The 23,221-nt window shown below is 44.9% G+C and overlaps 1 long non-coding RNA gene across 2 annotated transcripts; it reads right to left on the minus strand.

Moving 5' to 3' along the window:
• Positions 1 to 1,250: 1,250 nt before the first annotated feature.
• Positions 1,251 to 19,157, minus strand: LOC106042658 (uncharacterized). Of its 2 annotated transcripts, none has more exons than XR_007168329.2 (4): positions 18,801 to 19,157; positions 14,572 to 14,621; positions 13,974 to 14,107; positions 1,251 to 1,428 (listed from the first exon to the last, which is right to left on the minus strand). It is a non-coding gene; the product is annotated as an uncharacterized lncRNA (long non-coding RNA). The 2 variants fall into 2 exon arrangements; XR_001211268.3 differs by lacking the exon at positions 1,251 to 1,428 and adding an exon at positions 12,195 to 12,710.
• Positions 19,158 to 23,221: the final 4,064 nt, after the last annotated feature.

The following is a 23,221-nucleotide window of genomic DNA, read 5'->3' on the forward strand; positions in this document are numbered from 1 at the left end:
CATTTTGAGAGCCCACAATAGCACCCTGTTACGTAGGCCTAACAGAATTTCTGGAAATGTTTAATTTGTGTACTGTGTTGAAAGCTCCCTCAAACAAAGTGTGCATCGTTTAATCTATTTATAGAACTTCCTTGCTTCTCCTAAATATACTCTCACTCTTTCTTTCAGCTAAGAAAGCCTTACTTTCTTCTATCATCAGCGTTTAGTATTTTATTGTGAGCATTAAGGGATAGTCAAATTTGTTCAAACCAAGCAAGAGTATCTGTCTTCTCTCTTTTTTTTTTTCTTTTCTTCTTTCTATTTTTTCTTTTTCTTTTTTTTCTTTTTTCTTTTATCTTTTTTCTTTTCTTTTTTCTTTTTTCTTTTTTTTCTCTTTTTTCTTTTCTCTTTTTTTTTTTGTTTTTCATTTTTTTTGTGTGCTTAAAGGCCTTTTTTTGTGTGTTTAAAGGCCTTCTTGAGCGCTTGGTAAAACACAAGGATTAAAAAAAAAAAAAAAAAGGAAAGAAAAGGAAAGGAAAACACCAGACATACTAAGCTAAAAGACTCCCTCAGTACACGACTTCCAGTCTGCTCTGGTAGACTACAAAGACCGTGGTCCGGCAATGCCTTCAGTGTTACCTGAGCAGCCTCCTGGAGAAGGCAGGCTTGCCCCGTGTATCTGAGGGCAGAATTGGGCCCCGTGCTTTGTTCCCAGCTAGGGGCTCGAGGCTGCTGTGGTGAGGTCAGACCGTAAGGAGAGGTAAGGAAAGGTTGCAGAGCTTTCTCTTGGCTATGCTGGGCTTGCTTCAAGAATTTAATTTGGCCATGGAAATATTCCCAGCACAGCAGTATTCCCCCTCATTAAAGGAGGGGATATAGCTGTAACCCATAACCTCTGCAGGGGAGGAATTAACTTTTAAACTGAGCTCTGCGTTCGGGTAGGAAATGAGCTTAGTGGGGTCTGTGTGCTAAGGACCGCATGCGCTTTGATACCAACATGCTTTCAAGTTTCAACCTATGTGCAGAGGAACAATAGTGAAACACAGACCAGAAATTAATTACTGAGAAGTGGCATCCAGTTAAAAAAAAAAATCCTTATCAGTTTATTATGCCTTTCCTAGATGTTTTCTGGTGTCATATAATTTTGCCGATCAGTAAAATAGTTACAGAAATGAACCATGGAGATTATTTTTCCAGACGGAGGGTGTGAGAGAAAAGCTATCAAGCAGCTCTGTATTACTTGTGAGCAGGTGCAAAGCTGCGTTGTGACCTGCGGCCATCCTGCTCTGCGGGTACCACCCAGGTGGGCAGCCGTAAGCAGAGCCGCGGCCAGACTCTGCACGGGTGGGTGATGCAGCTCCGCAGCATCTGGGCAGCCGCGTGGGGCTTACGTCACGAGCCAAGCAAGCCTTTCTTCCACTCTGTCTTGCCTTTGGTTTAATTTTCTTGCTTTTATTCATGATATGAAAAAAAAAAAATAAGATTTGGTTAGACCGCTAGGTTGATTTAATAGAAGTATAAAGAAAAAGTTGAAGCTCGAAATTGAATCTTTTTTGATTACTCATTCTTGCATTGAAATTTTGCAGAATATACTCTACTGCTGTCCTGTTGTCAAACAACCATGCTTCTCCTGAATAATTTGTTTGAGAAAACTGAAGCAACATTTTCTGATATTTGCTCTGAAATATGGGACCTCGGTGGTGAAGGGATAAACCGGAGTCCTGAAAATGTTCTTTCAACACTCACATAGATTACTGGAACTGCAAGTACAACTTTTGCCAGTTAATACAGCTGAAGCATAACATTTTTATGACATTCCCAGTCGTTTAATATGTTTTCTTTCTAACTGAAATGTGGCTCATCTGCTAAATGAACCAAGAATTAGCTTAATCTTTTCTGGAGCATTTCTAGGTCCAGATCACTCTTCTTTTCTTGGGATATTTCATGAGCCTTAAGTAGTTCCAAATTCTCATCAGATTTTTCAAAGCAAAACATGTCCAACTTTGATTTTACATATGTATAAAACATTACTAGTTTCAATTTCTGACTGAAACTTTTCCAATTACATCCTTGGTTTAGCTAGATGAAATATTGCCTTACTTTTTGCTGAAGAATATCTCCTGGATATGTATATAAGACAGAATGTGTGTCACCTTATTTTTGTTAGATTTTTTTTCCTAGTTGTTTTTTATCATTCCTAGAGAGGATTCACGAAAAAGAGAAAAGCCATTTGATGTTTCAAAGTGGCATTTTTAATCAAGCGCCATGCATGCTCACCTCTTTATACCGAGGAATGTTTATTGACATTTTATCAGCTTTGGTGTAAGTCCAATGCCTTTAAAGACATCATTTCTTTCAGGTGAAGCGCTGGGATTTGTGGTCCATGTTCTGGCAGAAATCCCTGCGCTCTGAGAATCAGTGCAGCATCCCAGCTGCCCACAGCCCAGTAGGATGGGAATATGGCTTTAAATTTCATTATAATTTTATAGATAGAACCAGTCTCAGTTTGTTTGGATTGTTTCCATTCTTTACAGAAATAAGGCGCTTTACCTGTTGTGCCAGAGGTTTTTGTTCTGGCAGCATCCCTGCTGCAAGCTGCAGTTTATGGGCAGAGTGATTTTAAACTCCCGGCTTCAGCAGATGTTTGCAAGCTCTGTGCTTTGATGTTGACCATGCACATTCTTGGACACCTTTCTCAAAGACTGAATTTTCAGTTTCCCCCTCCATTTTGCTTCTTTGCTTTATTCGGCTCCCGTAGTCATTAGCTTTGTTATTTTCATCACTTGCTCCATTTTCTGTTGTGTTATTCCAAACATGCCAACAACTTACAGAATCATTGATTTTTAAAAAGATATAGTTATAGCTTTCCTGACACCCTTCCAATATTACAGTCCAAGAGCAGCCTGTCTTGCAGGAATGTAGTGAAAGCTTACTATGAAAAAATGTTGTGCAGTACAATACATTACAACGAAACTAGATTTTCCCTCATCTCTATTTTGATATACCCTGAAAGAAGGTTGTTGAAGTGGTAATTTTGTTTCATGTGCTTTCTGTTTTAGTAATTTTGACCTCAGCTCATCCAGAATGGAGTCAATAATTTTGCAGCATATTGAACCTTACAGTAGTTTAAATAATTTGATTTCAGTGACTGAATCTAGACAAGCAATCTGGAAGTTAGTGTCATCATAGTGTCATCACGTATTATTGTAATTGGCTTATTTTAAACATGAATGCAGAGTAGCTTGTGTTATATTAAAATTCTGTGCTGGGGCTTCAGCAATGCTTTTTTCATATAGAAAAAGAAAATGCAGCGTACCCCCGAGGGCACTGTCTTTGGCTGTAGTTGGTGAGTTTGGTGAGTGCGCTTGCTGCTTCTTCTGGCTAACAGAGGGGTTCCATTTTCGTATTGTTCTTTGAAAAAACTCTTATGTGAGATTTTGTCCTAGCTAGTGTGAGCTCTTCAGGCCTGGGGAGAGGGCCTGTTCATCTCTGTCCTTGTCAGGTCAGTGAAGAGGACACAATTATGGGCAGACTCCACCCCAGTGCTGGAAAAAAAAAAAGAAAAAAGAAGAAATAAAACAAAACAAAACAGAAACAATTCTCCAGTTCCTGTTTGGCTTCAGTTTAATCCTGTTTAATTGCTTCTAGTGGCCACAGAGCCCAGGAGGAGCATCTTCCATCCCCTGCCTGGTGCTGCTCCAAAGTCAGGACTGAGCTGCTGAGAGGTGATGTCTGAAGAGAGGCAGAGCACAGCAATGAATAGCAATGGTCACTGCCTGGGTCGCAGCTGGGTGAGAGACCTTCTCCTCATCCTACCCCTGCAGAAACTCCCAAGCCAAGTTGCTTAGGAAGAGTTATGTGAGCAAGGGATTTAGTCACACCGATGCCCCAGGCCAGAGAAGAGCAGTGCCACCAAATGCACGCAGGCAGCATCTCCGTCATGACGTAGGTGCAGAGCGTGCTGTTTTGCCAGAGACCAAATGACCCGTTTCTTTCTTTAAAACCATTTTTACAAGTTACCTTTTTACAGTTAAAAAGTGATCCTTCCTCACCTCGCTGAACAGCTACCACATTTCCACACCCGGGCTGGCTGGCAAAAACCAACTGGATGAGGACATCGCAGGCACAAGTTTGCCTACATGAGGATTTACTTGTGCTCCTGTCCACATGATTCGTGCTTGCTTTGGGAAGGGGGGAAGCTGTAGGTGTTCAGAGATGTTAAGCTACCATGATTTTCCATGTCTTCATATACACGAGAATCTGTCTTCTCTCCTTTTATTTTTTGTCCCATTCAGTGATGATGTAGAGTGCTGCTAGAACAATAGTCACTCTAATCCAAACAGTTATTTCATTGTAAATCACCAGCGTGCCGATTTTACAGTTCAGGTATTATTGTTTTTCTTCTGTTTCTTCACTTTGCAGGCTCAAAATCAGCCAACACAAGCTTTCAGAAAATGAATAAAAAATTAAATGGCTCAGGACTGGGTGATGGCTTGCCAAGTATCAGCCTGGGGAGGTGTTCTGTAACTCTGCGGTAAACCCCACTGTATATAAGCACAAAGGAAAAGCTGACGGACCTTTAGCAGTAGCTTTGCAGTAATAAAGTGTTATTACTAACAGATCCTTTCATCCAGGGATCTCAAAGCACTTTAGGAATATTCCTTTATGGGGAAATGATCAGGGGTAAGGCACATGGTTTAAGGCACCTCCTTTATGCTGTGGCGTATCAACAGCAGGGTCCAGACACCCTCTCTTCCCAGCACGTGTCCCAGTGTGAGGGACTCAGGCGCAGGGACATTGCCATGGCAGAAGGGCTGGGGAGGCATGAGCTACTAGGAGGAAAAAGGGCCAGATGAGGCACACACGTGATGGCAAGTTTCTCTGGAGAAACAGCTCCGTGATGAATATCTTACAGACCCTGACAATGTTCTAAAAACCATCAGGGACCCGAAACATTCAGGAGTATTTTTTTCCTCTCTTTCCACAACATGCTTTATGCATTCCTCTCTCTTTTGCTGGGACAGGCTGCAATGGAGGCGCTATGCTTGTGAGGGACACTTGGCTTTGGACACGTTCACGAACCTGCGGCTGGCAGAGCTGTTTGTCTGGTGTCTCCCTGGCTACAGAGACCCACCAAGCGTACGTGGCCCCAACAGGCATCTGAAGGAAGTTGGCTAATCCTTGCATGCAAAGAGCTAGGTCAGAAGCTTAGTTTGCTTCGTGTTTGCCAAGACTCTAACAAAAAAATGCCGTGATTTTACTTACTGATTTAATCCCTGGCCAGCCACTGCGGGACTTGGGCTGCAAAGCCCTAGAGTGCGCCTGTGCTTGGTCTGCTTGAGTGACTTTAAGAGTTCGGGCTCTCGCAGCAAGACCTGGGCTAGCGCTGGTCACACTCAAGTGGCATGAGCATCCTTGCTGCTATGCATCCCTTCGGCCCGTCTCTGCCACACCAACACCCTCTGCGCCTGCGTGCGCTGCTCGAACATCTGCTGGCAGCCAGCCTGGGGTGGCCTCAGGCAACATTTTTCTTCCTTCTCTTTGCTTACCCCTTCATTCAACAGGTGTATTTATTAGATTACATACCCGCTACGCAGCATTTCACCATTTAGCCTGGGAAAGGTTTTATTAATTTCTGACTCCCCTCTGTCTCACTCAGCAGCTGTTTGTTTAACATGGACTCGGAAGGCTGTACCCACAGACTGATAGAACATAAAGGCAGTCTTTAAAGGATTCACTTGTAAAGCACAGCACATCTGCTAATGAATTTAAGGACATTTTTGTGGCACTAAAATAAACGTTGCAGTTAGGATGCCGGAGTGATGGATAGCCATGAGAAAAGGCGCAAGGGGGGCTACCCCTTGCACAGAGCTCCCATCCCAGCCTTGTGACTAAAGCTTTCATTTGCCTGTCTTAGCTTCCCAAACACTTCTGGTGTGTCAAAATTGTCACCCTCTGGTGTGAACGTACTTTAACCGAGCCCAGCACTGGCCTGCGCTCACAGGGTGGCTGCCAAGGTGGCTGCCAGCCCCTAGGCACGTCGTACATGCCTTGGCGAGGTGGCCACAGCCCCACCGTGCATTCCTGGTGGGAGAGGCACTGGGACGGCTGGAGGGCTACCAAGGGATGAGGGCTGTCTTCATTTGACAAAATAAAACCAATGGCAGAGTCAGGAACTGGTGTCTTTCTCCTGAGAACACCGTTTTCTCCATATGGCACAGATGAGCTAAGACATCAGGTCATTTCCAGAGCATCCGCTCAGCTCTGTGTAAGCATTCAGACATGGGTTTGGACCAGATTTAGTACGAACTGAACATCTGTCAGACACAGCCAAGCTTTCAATGCCCCAAAGTCTCCGCATTGCCCCGCCTCCCCACCAAGGAACTCCACAACACCTCAAGAAAACACATTTATTATGGGGTTTCTACCTATTAGCACACTAGCAATTTTTCTTTTTCCCTCTGTCGTCTTGCAGCAGACAGGTTTCTTATTGTGGGGAAGATATATGAGTAAATAATTCATTTTGGAGTCTGTGGGTGGCCCCCGAGGTGAACTGGTGTGCTGAGTTTTGCGTGCACACACCCCCACACGCGGGCTCTGCCTTTGCTTCAAATCAGCATCAGGGAACCCACGCACACCTCTCCCGAGGCCTTTGTACAAGCCCTTTATCCTTCTACCAACAGGGAAGCCAAGCCCCCAGGGTGGAAGACAAGTTGAAAGCTCAGATCAGAATGATTTGGCAGAAATCGGAGCTATTGCGAGATTTTCCAAGATGAGCCCACTGGGGGACTGGAGAGCTCATCGCGGTTTTAATGTCTTAAAAAAAGAGAATGGGGCTTAATCTAGACCATGTGCTGGGACGAGCTGCTGAGCATGGAGGTAGAGGATGGCAAACCCACCCTGACTACAGTGCCTGCCCTCCCCACATCTGGATCGCTTGGAAATGGAGTCTTCTTCCTTTCCTTGGCCTTAAAATAACGAGGTTCTGAGCCAAGCTTCCTTCTTGTGGTTGGGCCTTCCTACGTGTGGCCGGCTTTGCACCCTGGGGGTGCCCGAGGCCAGCTTTGGAGAGCTCTCTGGAGCTACAGCATTTTGGAAGCGGTTGGAGAAGGTGAATTCTGCCCGCGAGCCAGGTCAGGCATGCAGGGTCCCTCAGCTTTTGCAGAAGATGCTCAGGAAAAGCATCTTGAGGCACCACAGGAATTAGCCTGGCCAGGCAGGTCTGCAAGAGGGGCTTTGGACCCTGAAGCTGCGGCAGGAGGAGCCTCTGCAGTCAGCTTGCTTAAGGCACGTGGCAGTGCTGTGGCTCAGGAGATGAAGGGACACGTCTCTGGCTGATGACTGCAAAGGTTTTTAGACCTCAGGAAACTGGAGTCCCCAAACCTCCCTTTTTCAAGCTGTAAGTGGGCACAATTGGACGTAAATGATCAGTGATGCCTTGAAAGCAGAGCTAGGAGCTCAGAATGTATGTGGAAGGGAGTGCACACCGATGGAGCTGGCTCAAGAAAGTGATTTCATAGAAAGCGTCATCTCAGTTAAACACGGAAAATGAAGAACAGCTTCTGGGAGACTGAAACTTGGTAAAGCACTGGTGTCGCGAATGGTGGTTGCTCATTTTTTTCTGTGTGCCTGGAATTAAGCCCTTTGGTGACAGGAAATTGATCTGATCAAACTTCTCAGCTGCTTCACCAAAAACAGGAGGAGGAGGAAAAGAAAAAGAAGTCACAGGTAGAAAAGTAGGGAGCAGATCAATGGGAGAGGACTTCATGGGGATGTGGGGCAGGAGGAGGAGGGGTTTGGGCTGTCACCCTGTGGTGCTGGGCTCCATTCCCCCTTATTTGTGTCCTCCCTGCTCTCCTCATCCCCACTGCTGCTGTGCCCAGCTAGAAGAAACAGAAAGAAGCCTTAACATGGCTTTGATCCAGACATACCTTCTAATTATCTGAGATGGGGCAAGGCTGTTCTGCTTTCTCAGCATAAATACTCTGAATGGTATCTGTCGTGTGGTCTAAGAGAGCTGCTTGCTCAGTCTTTCTGGGCTTCAAAGTCTTCTGAACAAGAGCAGGTGCAAGATGATACAGAGAAAACTGATCCCAGCAAGGGCCCAAGCCCAGACCTGTGGCATCGTCTGCAGGAAAAAGCACAGCTTTCAGGTTGCCTTTGTTAACGCTGCTGAGAAGTTCATTCATTTTAGGTGGTCCATTCAGCCCTGACCAGGCAGCACCAACCTCAGTACCTCCAAGATATGGATTTGGATTTGGATAGAAGTTTTCTATAAAAGCTGGAAGATCTCACAACTCCTAAACCATCTTCAGTGCCCTCGTTTGGATACGACATTCACTTTTAAGTAACATCATGTTCTGGTTTGGTTTGGAAAGCTTTGCAAGCCTCAGTGGTGAGAAGCGGATCCCGCTCACCAGCCTCGGGATGCCCAGCAGCTAGCGAAGGGGACTGAGGCAGTCCCATCAGCCTCGCCAGCTGTTAGCACAAGGCTCACACTGGCAGACATACCTCCTGCCAGCAGGGGTGTGGAAACAAGGTGGGAGAATGATCCCCAGAGCCATCTCCTCAGCTGCTCTGACTGCACAGGAGAAGCGGCTGCCACACCTCTGACTGCAGGGCTTGGTGGGATGACCCCCAGCCTTCTCACATGGCACACGCCTGGTCCCCCTCCGTCCACAAACACATGCAGCTGGGTCAGGGTCACTGCTCACAGATGGCACTGGACACTCTGCACACAGAAAATGCTGAAATACCTCCCCAGGTGCCAGGACAAACCCTGGGGTGGGGAGGAACAAGGCTTTATGTGCCTGCAGTACTCTGATGGGATCGGAGCATCAAATATGGTGGTGAGGATGAAGCCACGAAGGGTCAGATTTGCAAGAATCCCCACGAGGAGCCAGCACCAGAAGGTGCTGAAAAAGCCTGTCACGGCCGAGCCCCCTTGTGTTTCAGCTGTTACGGCACTGTTGTGGGGTGCCTGGGGCTGCTGGGTCAGCGTGACTCCCGCTCCACAGCCCGGGGGACGGGGACCATGAGAAGGCTGTCTTCTGCCTGGACACATTTAACTTTTGACCTGTATCAGCTGTCAGATTAGAAGGAGTTTAGTCACATCAGTCTGAGCAGGAATTAAAGCCAAGCTCCAAGGGTGAAAGGGCAGAGCCTTAAAGGGATCACCTTAATTGACAGGGCCTCTTAATCCCCCTGTTCTTGTACATTAATCCAAATATCTCCAATTCTTCTTCTTAACCTGTTTTCATAAAAGTAAAGAGAATTATACTTAATACAACAAAGCTGAGCGTAGGAGGAAAATGTAACCTTAGCCCTCCAGAAGAAGGGGTTTAAGGCTGCTCTCAAAGCTGCTCTTTATCCTGGTCACTCCCCAGCCCTTCCCTGGCAGTTTGGGAGCTGGGAATGATCAGGCAGCTCCTCCCCAGCCGAGCCGTGGCAGTGACGCTGTGCAGGACGGGGCTGTTGTTTGATGTTCCATTTGCAGTTTACATTTATAATGGCAGCGCTCTGATAACCCGGGGACTTGAAACAGGCCCAAGCGAAGAGGGGCTTTGGAGCACACCACATCCATCACCGAGGAGCCCTGCTGGCGGGGCTCCGCCGCTCCGAGCATCCCTCTGTACAGTAGCACGCGGTGCGCAGGACCTGGAGGCTGTGCTGCACACCTCCACGGGGGTGCCAAGGGCTGCCCGGAGCTGGAGGCGCCCTCTGCATCGGGGAATTGCCGGGATTGCTTTCCTAGTGCCGAACGCACGGAGCATGGCAGGCTCGTTTGCTGTCAGCCCAGCAGCTTTCCAGGCTAGCAGCTAAAAGCGGTTGGATTTCCAAAGATTTAGCACACCCAAGGAATGACAGGCAGCAGCCATTTACATCGGATTGCTTTTTGGAAGCAAAGTACTGGTTACAAAATCAGTCCTCTCTGAAACATCTTTACGGTAAGCTGCCACAGAAGCTGACCTGCAGCACAGGAGATGTCACTGAGATCCCAAACACTAAATGTGGGCAGTACTAACGTGGCAAAGTTAATACCAAGCTGTAAATTAAGCTGTTAGCAGAGAAACTGAGCTGTTAAACTCTCAAGGACATGGACTGTGCCTTCATGTGCTTTGGTGGTGCAGCTAAGCACTGAGGCCAGGGTTTCTCAGCTCTACCGAAAGATAAAGAAGAGGTTCAACTCTTGGCCGACAGAGAGAAGAGAGAAATCCTGCACTTGGTTAGATCCACAGGAGAAATCTGAGATTAGCAGAGTTTCAGGCACTGGGGACAGTGCCCACAGTGCCAAGCTCAGGGCCCCTGCTGGCCCTGGGCAATTTCCCCCATGGTTTGTGCTGATCTGTTTCTCACTGACATACAGAGCTGGCCCAATATAAATGTACAAATATATATATATATATATATCCTTAATGCTGCCCTCCTGTCATCCTTGTGCACTGCACTTTGTAGCTGTGCCGGCTTCTTCTGGCTGTGAGAAACTTACCCTGCAAATCGAGCTCCTTTAAAAAATATATGTAAGGCATCTATTTTTCTGCTGGCATGGTGGTGAAAGCCACAGAAAACTGTGGAAAGAATGAAGTTTCCAGGGGCAAATTTATTTTGTCTTGTTCTCAGCCGGCTTAAAGTTCAACTCAGATGCTTCAGGAGCCAGATTTGTACAGAAGGGAAGCAGTCTAAGAAACAGTTGTGGATAAAATAAATCTAAAGGCTGTTAAAAAGAAAGAAGAAAAAAAAAAAAAAAAAAAAGCCCTTGAGTGGGCTGGAGGAAAACAAAGACAGATCCCATGATGAGGAGGAGTGAAGAAAAACTCCAATGGAAAAAAAAGGAAGTGAAAGCCTTTTCTCATAGAGGTCAGTAGTATTACTCTGCTGGCTTCAGTGGGCCAGGATTTTATCCATGGTTTCTAATCATGGTGATGGGCTCTTCCTTCCAAAGTTGTTCTTCCATCTCATGATTCATAACATCTCCTGTCTGGACATGCAGTAGCACAGAACTCCCATTTAGTTAGGAAAATACGCTTTTAATGGAACGAATTGCTCTTGGAAAAAAACCCTAGTTTCAAATGACAGGAGGAGGAGGGGAAAGGTTCATGAACTCGAGCTAATTTTTGAACCCTGTGAACACACAAAAATCATTCAAAAGGTTCATAAAACCTCAAATTCCATCAGGTTGTCCCCAGGTTTAGGGTTATCAGTTCAGAAGCTCAGATTCCTCTTCAGATCCAGCCCTGGGCAGGCAACGGCACTGATACACTTTGTGGGGGAAAAAAAAAAAGGCCAGAAACGGAGCCCTGGAAAAGAAACTGTTCAGGCAGCAGAAGTAAGAGAAGGGAGAGTCAGTCCCTTTGAAGTAATCAGCTAAGAGAGGCGTTGGATAAGCGAGGGCCTTTTGTAATCAGATGTCTGAGAGGACTGTCAAAGAAATCTCCCAACACTTGCCTTGCCGCTGATGGTATCTCAGCACAGATAAAATAAAAGCAGCAGTAAAAGGGAAGTCCAAGCCATTATCTGCCCACACCTGGACTGTGAAGGGCACTGAGCAGAGACAGAGCCCAGGTGTGTCCGCTGCTGCTCGGAGATTTCAGGGTGAAAAAGCTGTATCCCACCAGGTTTGGGGATGTCACCCATGACCCTTGGGAGCACGGTCCAGCTCAGACCGCAGCATCCACTCCTGACCATGCACGGGGGTTTTGTATGTACAGAAAATTATTTGCATTTGTGGTATTCACAGCTTGACAACCAGTTTCCCATGAATATTGGGCTGGAATGGCGTTTCCTTTCCAGGATAATGGGGAAATGCCATTAAAGTTTTTTGAGAAGGGTTTGCAGACTTTCACCAGACTGCTCATTACATCTCTCCCCGGCCTCCAGTGTTTATAGAATTAGCTTCACAAGCTGCAGAACCAACTGAAATTTCATTTTTAGTATTGCCTTTCCTTGTAATTCCTGGAGCTGAACAGAGTTGAAGTTATGTAGCAGATTTTACTCTGAAGAGAGATTTCTAGGCTCTGTGTACCCCCTGCAATTTAAATCAGCTTGCAAGAACATGTTCCCTTGAATCGTCTACTGGCAAAGATTAATCAAAATTGGCCAGCAGGCTTGAAGGGACAGACGGGTAGACAAAAAAAAAATAAACAAACACCGCCATCATATTTACTGTTTTTTTCTTCGAAGGCTGAGCTAGGAAGACCAGTAACCTAATGAGATACCTGAGGTAATACCACGTAACTTAGGCAACCCATCGCAGGCCCTGTTCTGCAAGGAGCAAATTGGTGGTGGGTGCTCCACTAGCACGAAGAACCTGTCTGCACACGGAGTAACCTCAGCTGTGCCCACAGTCACAGAACAGATGCATGCTTTGAAATGACTGATGGAAGTTTTGGCCACAAATCCATGGCTGTTGTGACATAACAGCACAGAGTGCCCAGTGGGGGTCAAAACAAGGAGCCTCTGTATTAGGAACTACGTAAATTATATTTATTTTGTTTATTTTATTTTATTTTATTTTATTTTATTTTATTTTATTTTATTTTATTTTATTTTATTTTAATTTAATTTTCTCTGAGCAGTGGAGAGGCTCTAATTCTGCTATCTTGGAAGTCCTCTGAAAACAGGGGAAGGTCTGCTTGATGCTGGGATTTAGGACTGTGCTCGCGTTGCCAAGTACAGCTTTCAGGGATTTTTCTATTTGGTCTTTGTGCTTAGTGACATTTCATGCTGATGTCCTACAACCATGAGCAGATCCATCTATGAGAACTTTGCTGAGTTTTTATTACTTCCTAACCTTATTTACTCCAAGAGAACAACCATAGTGTGAATTCTAGCCACCATGCAGAGACCAAAACAGTCAATAGGATTACAGTGAGAAGAGACTTTGGACTCTACACTCTGTTTAATATGACTCAAATGTCACGTGTGTGTGTGTGTGTGAAATTCCATGCATATTAACTATCTTCTCATACTTATTAAACTACAGTAACAATGTCTCTGCTTTCCACCCTTCCTATTAGTGGTATAAATAGTCCAAAGGTCTCTTGTCAACACAGCTCCCAGACTTCTAGCTCTTTGAGGGGGCAAACCTACTTTGTTTTATTACTTGTATGGCATTCCTCAAAGAAGGGGACTTTGACCTTCTTAAATTCCTCCTGGAGATTAAATGCCAAAACCAGCAGTCCACAAGGGAATTAATAGGCAGCTTCAATACACACAGCAGGACCTTTGGAGGGGGTCAAGTTATTAACACACTGGGAAACGTAGATTGTATCTTCTGATGCGGGATATATCTTGCATTCTAGATCAGATAATGACAATGGGGCCTAGAAAGTTGCATTTCTGAGATGAGTTCTGCAGCTCTCAGCAGATCTTCCAATTATTCATATTTTACTGAGAACATAAACTTTGCTGATGCTAGAAATCTTCACATAAACAGGAATGCATAACAAACTTATTTTTGAGGAGAAATTGTGCCTTTTTTTTCCTAGCAATGGGCACCATGTGGCTTTATTTTTCATTACACAAGGAATCTTACCTGGGGGCTAAATACTTATTTAACCTCCTACACCAGACAGTCCTACAAAAAATACTTGGCTAATATTTACTTATTAAAGAAAATTAATGTCAGGCATTGAAAGCCTTTTAAATTTCTTTCCTTTTTTTTTTTTTTTTTCTTTTCACATTTGGATAATCAAAGTTTGCTTGCTTGAATTTAAACGAGAAAATATTTGAACCTGACTATATGTAAATGGTCATCGAAAACTCACTTCAGGTTTCTTGCAGTTTATATTTGCACTGGAAACATGATTAAAAATGCTCATTTAAGGACGTGATAGAATTGACAGAAGGTTTTAGGTTGAATCACCATATAAAGGTGATTGATTCACCACTATATAACTTTGATAAATGAAAAAAAAAAAAAGAAAGAAAGAAATATGACAATGTAACGCTCCTCCCTTGTTTTTGAACTGGTATGCGTCAGCCTGAGATTTTACCTTTGAAATTCTGAAGAATGGGGTAGCATCTTATGAAATGTCTTCTCTTTTTCTCTCTTCCATTTGCTTTATGTGGCTGGACACAGCTAAGCAACACATTGTTGAGATGAAAGCCCTACAGTAAATTAAAATCGCTGAAAAAAAAATGAATAAGTTGGAATATATTACTTGTTATGAAATATTTCTTTGGCATCAATTACAATAAACAAACCAGCATCCATTCCAAAACAGCTGTAAACAAATCTTTACTACTCCCTTATTGCCAAAAATCTCACACCGCTCAAATTGACATGGAAAAAAGCATTAATGTTAGTGAGGAATGAATTTCAGGAAGGCTGGGTTTGGTCTGGATAAGCATATCTGACATATGCAAGCCTTCTGGGAGCCTATAAAAACAAGCTTTCTTGGGAGATTTCCTGCACTTCTGGTTGGGTTGGAAATGTCATGACAGCTGGCTTCACCGCAGTGCTTGGGCGCTCCAGGTTCTGTTCCTGGCCAGAAATTGGGGAACAAAGATGCCTGGAAAGGGAAGAAACCACATAACAATACTTAGATCTTCTAGGGCAATTCCCAGCCAACAAGCGCAGTGTGTACTTACATGCACTCTGAGCTGCACAACAGCTTTGTGGAAGATCTTCTCTCCTCCCTCTGTACAGAAAGAAACCGAGGAATAAACATTTGACACTCCTACCCAACTTTTCTGCACACCCTCTTTTCAAGCTGGCTTTAGGGTGTATAAATATGCAGCCCAATCCCTACTGCGGCCCAATCCCTATCCTGCCTTGGGGCACAGGAAAACTGCAAAGGTAAAGGCTGTCAGAAATCCATTGTACATGCCCACATGCAAGTGCAAAATTTAGCACCTCTTCCACCTTCTGTCCTCTTCCTGTGAAGTAATTTGGTTTACAAAATACCCCAAATAAATTTTAAAATCTTGCCATAGGGAAGCCAAGTGTGGAAGGCAGAGGATCCGTTGTGAGGTGTGAATCCTAACTTCTGCAGAACTTGTAGCGATGGCAAAATAGATTTGATGTTTCTCATCTTAGGACATGTTACCATTTGTGCACCAGTCTTATCTTCTCAGACAAACCAAAAAGCATAATGAAACTGAGAGTCCCCTTGCCAAGAGAAGCTCTGTGTGCTGAAAGACTGCAAGGGGTTAAAAAGGCAAATTTAGAGAAGAAAAATCTAGCAATGGCTACTAAAAATAATAATAAAATTTTATTTTAAAAATAAAAATAATAAAAACACCATATCATACTCAGAGGTGCCTATGCTATGAATTACTGAATGCCAGGGGAGCACTCAGAGCCTGTGTCAGTGCTTGCTGGGTCTGTACCTACCCTCTTCTCTGGGTGTCCACATATGTGCTGCAGGAGCACAGGGTACGGGGGGAGTACAAGCAGGAGGTCTCACTGCCGAAGATGGGCTGCTGCCCTGAACCCATGCAGAACAAAGGCCCCTTTTCTCCCCATCCTGCATGAGGATTAGATTTGCCCGTATCTTTGTTCTGATTTTTCCTGATTTGAACAGAGAAGGCAACGTTGTTGGATGAAAACCTTCCTTCCTCTAGTAAGACTGCCAGGTTTGCTCCAAGTGTCTTAGTGTCTCATTACTGAGCTTCCCCAGACAAACCCATAGTCTTTCCAAAAGATATCCCGTGTGAGGCCCCGAGCTGATACTTCCCTGGGCTGTTAGCCTCACTAGCCTATATTCCAGCTATGAGCTATTGGCTGGGTTGTAATGAAAGGCTCCTGGAAATACCTTGCTCCTTTTTGGTAGCCTTGAAGAGCACTCCCCACCCTCTGTTGTGACAGAAAATGGAGCTCATTTTGCTGTCTTCTTCTGCTTTCAGAGATGATTCAGAAGCAAAAGATTATTCTTCCAAGGAAGACATTCATGGAAATGCAGCTCCCTCGAAGATACAGGGGATAATGAAAGTTGGTGGGAGGGCAAGGTCTCCTTCTGTGGTCTTGCTGGGATACTTTTGTATTTCCTCATGCTTCCTCAGATCACCATTTGCAACCCCAGTGTAACCCCACTGGCATTCCTATTGAAAGAAACTTTAATTTCCTCCAGGAGGCTTTCACATTTCTGAATGGGCAGTGCTTTTGGCTTCCAGCCTAATTTCTCGTCATTCCCTACTCCTCTATCCACATCCTGGGAAAGAAAGGTGTCACCAACCTGGGACAGCAGGGGCAGGACGGAGCAGCCTGAAGGTGGAAAAGCAAGTCAGTCTACACAAAGCTCAGATGCCAGATCTGTTGTTCTTCTAATAAGGAACCAGGCTGGGTTTATGAACACAACGGCCTTTGATATTGCTACTCAGCAAATGGTCCCTTAGAGGTAATAGATGGTTTCATGGGCTCAACCCTTTGCTGGGGGGGTGGCAGCTGATGCTGTGCAAGCTGTTCTCCATCCAGGGCTCAGTTCTGCTCTCCTGAGGGCAGCTTGGAGAGCACTGTATCTCTTCTACTCATCTGGAGAGATGGGAGAGGTCTGCCTCCCTCCTGGGGTCTTGTGAAGCTGCATTGATGTTTGCATGCTTCTTTGAACATAACTTTTTTTGACCAGCTAATATCTGCTAACTTGTTCCATCCTGTTGGACTGAGCCTCATGCAGGTGGCTTTAACCTGACATTAAGATCATGCCAGGAGGAGCAGCCTTTCCTTCAGCCCATCGGCTCTGCCATTTGTAGGCATATCTCTGACAAGTTGCTTGGCTTGGGGTTTTGGTGGGACTTGGCTATTACACAGCCAGCAAGGAGCTCCAATACTGTCTCTTCCATACACAGCTGCATGTGAAACCTGCTTGGGGCTGTCAGATGAGGTCTCCCATGGATGCACACCCTTTCAAGAGACCTGCCCTCCCCCAGGTCTTCCCCTGTCCTGCATCTCATGTACTTCTGGCATCCTAACTCCCTGATATCATCTCCCAAGGCTCTGCCCTGAGACAGGTTGGTGTCCCCTCCTGTTCCCTTCTGGCCAACAAAGAAGGTGGCAACGTTAAAGGTGTGCTTGGCACCACCAATAAGGAGGCTACAGATCCCACAAGGGAGACCAGAGCATTGTAACTGGAAGAAGACATAAATCCTTGGCAGGGTCTTTAATCCTCTTACTGCACTGTCAGTTATGATTTATCTTCCAGTTTAATTTTACTACTGTTGCATCTTCAGCTCTCCTAGCCTGTGCAACAACTGAGCCACATCCTTGGGGGCAGTGGTGAGTGTGTGTTTCAAGCTGTGTAACATGAGACAAATTCAAAGTGCCTCCTCGGGACATTGTCGCTGCAAACAGGCACTTTGTTCATCTCTGTGGTGGAGCCATCAGGCCCTCGAAGTCCACATCACAACCCCTACCCAAAACCAGTCCTGTTTCAGCAGCACCCCCCATCCCCACGCCAGCACATAATGTTTCTATTGTGCCAACGCTGTTTTTCTGGGGAAGCGGCAGGGATTTAAATATCATAAAGGCAGAAGTTGGGCTTTGATATACTGTCAGCAAAAGCTGAATACTGTAATTTTGAGCAATTTTCTCCAAACTCCCCTTCCCACCCTCCCCTTCCTCTCTGGGGCCTCCTCCCTGGTGCTTTTTCCCTGACAAGCCGCCCCGTCGCTTCTTTCGCATGATCCTCACACGGCAAATTAATGTGCTGCTGCTGATGAGAGACAGTGGGTTACTGTGAGCCCAGGCTCTCTCGTCTCCTCGCGCTATTACACCCTGGCAACTTCAAAGGTCCAGTCATCCTGTTTCCATCTCCCCGTGGGTCCGCAGGGCCTGACTCAATGGCACAGTTCAAAAGTGCAGGCCGGCCGGGATGGCGGCAGCCCCGGCCCACGGCGCTGCAGCTCTCACGCAGCCCCGGCCAGCGCTTCTTCCCCTTCTCCCCCCGAGATTAATTGCCACACGGGGGGAAAGGGAGGGGGATAATCCTCCTTTTCTCGCTTCGCTCCCTTTAATTTCCAGCTGAGGCAGCCTTTTGTAGAAAGAGCCCTTTTCCTTCTCTTTTTTTTCAGCCGAGTATTTAATCTTCTGCGATCTGCCCCTCTGCGCCGCCTTGCAGTTCCCCGGGCGGCAACCATGCTGTTTGTTTTAGCTGGTAACCAGATACTGTTTTGAAAAGTAATTCTGATTACTCTGTGAATTTAGGCTTCTTTTTGTACGTGCGCTTTCCTCAGTGGTGAGAGATCTTGGTGATTTCTCCCTCAGCAACAATGATTTTTGTGTGGGCGTGAGGGAGAGGTGTGTGGGGAGGGGGCTGAAGGCCTGCCTGTCCCCTGCCTGCCCTCAAAAACAGGGAGCACTGGTGGAAAATGGGGCTGCATTTTAACCATCTGTGGGCCTTTGCACCCATGGTGGGATGAGGACAGCAAGCCATGGAGAGCCAGGGCTGTGTGGTGGCCTCCAAGGCTGCAGGCCAACACCTTGGGCAAGGTGGTGGGACCTTTCTGAAGGCCAGCCATGTGCCCCCGAACCCCAGCCCTGCCGGGCCGTGAGGGAAAGGCAGCTCCCAGCCTGTCCATTGTCTCTCTGCCCAAACAGCAGTGGGAATAAGCTTAGAGGGGCCATATATTCTCCACTCATCCCCTGCCTGAACCCTTCATAATGAGGAGCAGTAAATATTCCTCTTCTGCTCACTGGTGGAGGTCCCAGGAGGGCTGCTGGCTGCTGTGGCGGTCCTCACTGTTGGGACAGGGAACAGCCACCCTTCAGGAGCACCAGTGCATGCTCAGAGAGGCTTCTCCAGAAAGCAGAAGACATCCCTCCCCACAGCTACACAGACCTCTGCTACCACACAGCACGGAGCAGTGTCCCCAGCCGTACTCACCCCAGGGGTTGTATTGCAGCAAGTCTGGCGCTCTTGTTCCCTTGGTGCTGCGCTTTATTTTGCTTAGGCAGTGGCTGCTGGAACAACTCGAGTGCTGGCCTCGGTCCGAGGACTACAGTAGCTCTTCCTCCCTGGAGAAAGCAAGACAGCCTAAGAATAAGGAGCAGCTTGGAGATGAGAGGTTTGTGTTACACCCCACGGGATTTAAATTGGGTTGTGGATTTTACTCCCCTAAGCTGCCCCTCAGCTGCCCCCTCAGGCACCCCAGACATCCACATCTTCTGCCTCATATGAAGCCTATGGAGAGCAAAGATAAAATAATAGAGAGAAGACAGATGTTCCCGCAACTGGAGTGCTTTTCCATGGAAACCTAGGCTCACGTCCTTGCATTGTTACACAATAGATAGCCTTGGGTACATCTAACATTGTTACTTTTCATTTCTTCATCTACAGAGCAGAAGGACACTCCAGTTGATGTAGTGTATCTAATTTTGCTCAGATTTATGTCTAAGATTAGCAGAATTTCCAGTATCATAGGTTTATCAAGGAAGAACCTCAGTGTGTGCCAAAGCTAGAGCCGTTCCAGAAAAGAACAAGACCTTTCACTAAGTACCTTTCTGAATATATTTTCATCTCAGTCAGGTGCTACAAGGTTTAGCACACTCCTATGGGGTTTTGTAGCCTGTTACTGGAGGATCTGTAAAAATGTAAGGGTTTGCCAATGTTACAATTGAATTAAAATAGGTCTGAAGTTCCCAAACATGCCACTCCCATTACCTCAACATAATTTAACTATGTTAAAGAAACAAGGAGAATGACAAGCCCATGCAACATAGTAGGGTATGAGTTGCTGGTATTAAGGCACTGAATTTCATCCTGACTACTTCAATTTGAGTCAGTATTTTATGACCAAGTTCTCAGATCTCAGTGGCTAAAAATCTTGCTTCGGGCATCCCCGTTGTGTTATTTTCCACATAATGACATCGTTGCGTGTAATGAGATGTTAGCAGCTCATTCACTGCTTACATCTGTCTTGGAGGAGAAAATTGCAGTTTCGTGACTTATACGCTGATTACTGTAAATATAAGTTAGTCATGGCAAATTTTGAGAAGTTCAAACTTTGGAAATTATGGCAAGAATGATGAAGACGTAAAGGTATGTTTCAAAGGAACCACCTATTTTTTGAGAATTTGGCTTCTGCTTGTAATTCATTTCATGTTAGATGTATCTCTCTCGCAAACCTGTATGTGCATTTTGAAGGACATGGCATGGTGAACAGGGGACTGATTGAGCCAGCAGGAATTCCGTGAGGTTCAAACCTTAACTACAACCCTCGTATGGTTAATTTGTGAGAAAAGAACAGTAGAATCAGATGTAGTTTGTAGGACAAAAAATAAGCAAAATCTACAAGCTGTTTGTTGCTTTAGGTAGAATGGCAGTGTTGGATTCAAGTCACCCAGGAAGCCTCTGTTTCTGTGCACTCTTCTTGCAGTGGCTGGGATCACTGATGATACAGACATTTTTCCTGATACAGTCATCCTGGGGTTAGGTATAGGATTAAGCCACTCTCATGCAGGCATTAAATTTAAAGTGTGCATCTGAACACCAGGTATCTCAACTCTCTTTATAGTCGACAGACTCCCAATCAATGTGTCCAACAGAGTTTGATTCAATTGTCTAAATAAGACTAGCTAGTGCCAAAGGAGATGCTCTAGGATATTGGGGAGGTATCTGACTGGGATGTATCATGATGGACATCTGAGATGGAGATTTGGAGATCTGCATGCTTCCAGAGATACAGTTGGAGGCCACATGGAAAAACTCCTGTTACCTATAATGGGTCTAGGTGTCGGTGTTCAAACACTAAATTGAGTTCAGGGAGCTCTGTGTATTTTTCAGTTCAGTAGGCAAGAAGTATCTACTTTAAGGTGAGCTGAATCCCACCGTGAATGCTTAATTCTGCCTAAAAATACACCACAGTCTTCATGAGAAAGTCTAAGCCTGATGCCAGCAGCTGCACTGATTATTTCCTACTCCCTGAACTCCCTTCTCTTGAGACCAGGTGCCCTAGGCTGTGCCCCCTTACAACAGCCTAGATCCTAGAACCAAAAAAGTGGTTCTGGAAAGTCCTTTTCTATTGATTTTATATGGGAAATAAAGTGAAACATTTCATATCTAGCTTGCTCAGAATAAGACTTTTCATCTTGATGAGCCTGCAATGGGATGTGTGCTTTGTGTCTGCTTTACACCAATGTAGATGAGGCCCCTTCCTGGAAGCTCTTTTCCAAGGCTCCTCTGAGGGGACACTGGTGCATTCTGGCAGCCATTTGGTCATGGCTCACAGGGGGACATGTGCCCTGGCAAGGAGCCTGGCCCTCAGACAGGAGCTGGGGACGTGAAGAACCTGAATGGATGGTCCCAGCAGCAGCAGCAAGGACTTAAGGGGACACATCTATACACAGATTTTCAGCGAAGAATGTCAAAATATTTTGTATTTCAATGTCAAAAAAGATATATATATATATGTATATTTATATGTATTTTACACAGACATTTAACAGAACATTATATTTCTTGAGAAACTTTGGCTATTCAAATTCATGTATTTGGCTTTTCATTTCTGATGAAAGCAAAAGGGCAATGGCCACGATTTCTCAGGGTCAGAAAGTCTGATCTTCTGCTGCCTGAGTAGTATCTACAAGCAAGTGAATAGGGAAAAGTTTTTGCTCTCGTGTTTTCCTGTCTCTTATGTTACAGCTCTTCTTGTAGCCCCGTGTCGGTGAGTACAAAGTACCTCCTGGCCATGACATCATGCCACAGAAAACAGACTAATGAGGCAAAGGAAGCAAGGCTCACTTTTCTGCAGGGAGGCTGGCTCCGATCACCTGGTTGTAGTTAAGACAGATCACACGGAGCTGTTCTGCTTTGTAAGAGCTGAATTTCATTCTGTTACTGCATGTTTATCTGATATCTTGTAAAAACTGTCCATTTCTCCTGTCTTTAGATCTTTTGCTTTTCTGAAATACTAAATCTCCAACTGTGACCCTTCAGCAAAACCAGTTCACTTCATCAAATGAATACTGTGACTTTGATTATGTAGGAGCTTTCATTAAAGGGGTCCAAAGTAAAGCAGACAAGGAAATGTCTTTGTGATTTGCAGCAATGCATTGAGAAACAAAAGGAAATGGATGGCAGAGATAAGGAAAATAAAATAGCCACAATTTTTTAATAAGGGGAATGGAATTTCCCCTGAGGGTCTGTGTTATAATGCTCTTTGGTAAAACACAAGCAAAACTCATAGTAGTGGAACTTAAATACAAAATATTGCCAACTTTAAACAGCACAACGAAATTGCTAAAAGTCAGAAAATGCTGACACAAAGGCATCACCAGCACATTTTAAGCTCTAGATAATAGTGCTTCCAACAAACAATTAGCCACGATGCATTTCACCAATAAAACTGGAACTGCCATGAGGACTCTTGCTATGACATATGCTGCAACAGCATCACATTTTGGACTTTGCTTTCTTTGTTATTTTAAGTGTGGAGTTCAATTATGGTACAAACATTCTGATTCTTTTCCTGTTTGCCTACGCTATAGTTTTGCAGTTCTAAAGAGCGAAATCATCTGTGGGTGAATGGGACTGGTTTTATCTTCCTTGGGACCATTATTGGCTAGTGCAAGGGCAGAGTGTTTACAAAGGGGTCTGATTAACTTTCAATACCAGTACAGACTATCCAGATCGGTGCAGAAAATTAGACAGTCTTGCTGACAACCTCACACATAAAATCTTTTTTTTTTCTTTCACATGGATTTTCTTATAGTCTAATGTTAAGCAACAAAGGGAGTAAGACTGAGACTTGGGTTTTAGAGTATTTTGTTGATTTGGATTTTTTTAAAGGAGAAATGTGTTTAATTGTTATTCCTTTTACCAACTCCTTCATGAAAGTGATCCAAATAGCCACTGTAGGGCTTCTGTCTTATGTAAAATCCATTAAAACTATCCAGCAGGGTTGCCTACAAGTTTAATTTCTTTTTTTTTTTTTTTTTTTAATAAAACTTCAAGCAGATCCCAGACCATGGTAGAACTCATATAGTTATATTTTAATTCCTTCAGCCATGCAAAGTACAAGACCCCGAAAAGGATTATCTTACTGCTAACCCTTCAACATCATCTATTTTCTCACAGCATTGCCAAAATAACTGATTATCCTTTTAACAATTACAAAAGTATTTTAGCACTCCCCCACAATTCAAAAGAGGCTGAAGGGATTTTGTTCAAAGTTTCCGTGAAGATTACTCCTCTAGCAGAGACCAACACGGATGAGATCAGCCCAGAACTGTTAAAAAAAAAAAAAAAAGATCAGCGAGTGGAAAGAAGGATTTCAGGACAGAAAGTGTCCTGCAACCTTGAGGGAG

The sequence above is a fragment of the Anser cygnoides genome, chromosome 2 (assembly GCF_040182565.1).
Source record: "Anser cygnoides isolate HZ-2024a breed goose chromosome 2, Taihu_goose_T2T_genome, whole genome shotgun sequence".
In the NCBI taxonomy this organism is placed as follows: domain Eukaryota; kingdom Metazoa; phylum Chordata; class Aves; order Anseriformes; family Anatidae; genus Anser; species Anser cygnoides.